This window comes from Pinus tabuliformis, chromosome 7, assembly GCF_031772625.1.
Source record: "Pinus tabuliformis cultivar Carrire ecotype Pingquan chromosome 7, CPIR1, whole genome shotgun sequence".
NCBI lineage: Eukaryota > Viridiplantae > Streptophyta > Pinopsida > Pinales > Pinaceae > Pinus > Pinus tabuliformis.
In genome coordinates, this window is record NC_142293.1 from 1,962,424,179 (window position 1) to 1,962,426,248 (window position 2,070).

The window sequence follows — 2,070 nt, forward strand, 5'->3', positions numbered from 1 at the left end:
ATTCGTGGGTTCCTCACCCGTCTCAATCCGAGATAAGTGGTCTGGACCCGCATTCAGACGTCCTGGCTTTACAACAACCTCAAAATCATATTCCTGAAACAATAGCAACCATCGACAGATGCGCCCCCCCAACACAGGCTTATTCACTAGGTATTTTAGCGTAGAGTGATCAGTATACATCTTAAAATGTCCTCCAAGAAAATAGTGACGATACTTCTGGAGTGCGTACACCATCGCCAATCCCTCTCGCTTAGTAGTAGAGTAATTTTCTCAGCTTTTGACAACCTTCGACTTGCAAATGCAATCGGGTGGTCAACTCCCTCCACGCCTTCCTGAGTAAGTACTGCTCCTAATGCAATACACGATGCGTCGACATGCACATGGAACTCCATGTCCCATTTTGGAAAGATCAAGATAGGGGCAGATGCCATTTTTTCCTTCAGCAATTCCAGGGTTTTGTTACATTCCTCATTCCAGCAATACGTGGCATCCTTTTTTAACAATTGTTCCATTGGAGCCGTGATCTAGGCATAACCTTTTATGAACTTCCAATAGTACCCCGTGTGTCCCAATGTAGCGTGGAGCTGTTTGACATTGCGTAGGTGCTTGCAGACCTAATATGACAACGATCTTTGCTGGATCCACCATCAAGCCTTGCCTACAAACTACGCGATCCAACAAGTTCTTGAAAGGAACAAGGAATGTACACTTTTGAGCGCAATCTGGTGTCGACTACAGGTATCCAGCATTAATCGTAAGCTCTTAGTATGTTTCTTAACCAAGCCAAAGATGGTCCAATCGTCAAGATAGACTTCCAAGAATTTATGTATAAATTCTTTGAATGCAGCTATCACAATGCGGGAAAATATTGCTGGCGCGTTCTTCAGCCCAAATGGCATCAGCGTATACTGAAAGCAACCCCATTCCATAGCGAACATTGTCTTGCTTCGATCCTATGGTGTGATATTGATCTGATGGTATCCAGAGAATCCATCCGTAAAGGAATACGCTTCCTGCCCTCCCAAATTTTCTAAGACTTCATCAGTAAAAGGTGTGGGAAATGGATCGTTAACACAAGCATCATTGAGTTTCTGTAGATCCACGTAGATGCAGATCTCACCCTTCTATTTCTTCTCCTGTACCACCATCAAACTTACCCAATCAGACTCCTCGAATGGTTCAATGATCTCGGCTACCAGAATCTTGTCTAGTTCTTCTCATACTTTTGCTTTGTATTTTGGAGTCAATCGGTAAGGTCGCTATTTTACTAGCTTTATGTCAGGCTTCAAGGTTATCTTCATCATTCCTAGTTCACCCCGAATCCTTTTCAGCTCCATAATATTAGTAGGGAAGAGGTCTCGATACTCCTTGAGTAGCTTGATGACCTTTTCCATGGTAATGTCGTCCCAGTAATCCCCAAGCATAGCATACTTCAGTTCTTCCTCTGTTCCGATATTCACTTGCTTCATTTTTAATGGTGCTGCGACATTTTGATCTTCTATTTTGGGGCCGCGCACTTCTCGACTTCCTTTGGATTCTGGTATATTGATGTTGTGCAGATCATCCTTGTCCCCTTCTACTTTTACACTGTAACATTCCAAGGCCCGGCTCAACTGTCGCGACCAATCTAGTTGCACAACTTCTTCCAGTTCAAGGGGCAACGTGAAAATTGCGGTCTTTACTAGCTTTAATGCGTCATCCACTGTATCCATCCATTGATCCTCAAAAATAAATGTTGACAGAAACCTTTCGCGCAAGATATCCCACTCACCTGTGCCATGTTGGAGCTCTGTTTCAGTATAACAATTCCTTGGGATGACATCTAAGGTATGATAAAATAGGTGCACCCATTCTAGTTGCGGCTCTTCACCATAGGCTTTGGTCCATTTGCTCAGATGTATGTGCGGATTTTCTCGTCCATCATATTTCTCCATTAATTGGAGTTCTGGCTTCCCAAATCGTATTTGCATCATGTGTTTACAGCTTCGCTAATCTGCGAAAGTGCCTTCATGGGTACACCACCATCGCGTCGGTGCCACGCGCAATGCCCATTTGATTGCATCAAATCGC